Below are 457 nucleotides of genomic sequence, written 5' to 3'. Positions count from 1 at the left end.
GGGTGGTTTGGTTTGTGGTTTGGTTTTTTTTGGTTTTTTTTGGTTTTTTTTTTAATTGAACATAGGTCTGTATTCTGCCCGTGACAGCGTGGTCAAAACCCCCAGGCAGCGCGCAGAAACGGTGTTGGGCCTTGCGGGATGCTGTCATTCACAGCATCCTCGAGAACCAGCAGCGTCCAGGCATCCCGCACCAGAGGAACTGGCGTTGTCCGGGCATCCCGTGCCAGATGTCGTCCCCCCCCCACCTAGTTTCTCGTCCAAGCAGTGACCCCAACAGCGGCCACCCAGGTGCAATAAGCATACATAGAATCATAGAATGTTTTGGGTTGGAAGGGACCACTAGAGGTCATCGAGTCCAACCCCCCTGCAGGAGCAGGGACACCGCTAACCAGATCAGGTTGCTCACAGCCCCATCCAACCTGGCCTGGAATGCTTCCAGGGATGGGGCCTCCACCAC

The 457-nt window shown here is 55.1% G+C and overlaps 1 protein-coding gene across 1 annotated transcript in view; it reads right to left on the bottom strand.

Moving 5' to 3' along the window:
* Positions 1-111, bottom strand: part of ZFYVE16 (zinc finger FYVE-type containing 16) — a 42,901-nt gene extending 42,790 nt beyond the window's left edge. The window contains exon 1 of the mRNA XM_035896595.1: positions 100-111. The gene's annotated coding sequence lies outside the window, so the exon portion shown is untranslated. The remainder of the gene's footprint in view (positions 1-99) is intronic.
* Between the last annotated feature and the right edge of the window lie 346 nt (positions 112-457).

This window comes from Egretta garzetta, unplaced genomic scaffold, assembly GCF_000687185.1.
Source record: "Egretta garzetta isolate BGI_Z169 unplaced genomic scaffold, ASM68718v1 scaffold136, whole genome shotgun sequence".
NCBI classification, from domain to species: Eukaryota; Metazoa; Chordata; class Aves; order Pelecaniformes; family Ardeidae; genus Egretta; species Egretta garzetta.
The sequence above is the reverse complement of the archived record's forward strand: the minus strand, read 5'-3'. Positions and strand labels throughout refer to the sequence as shown.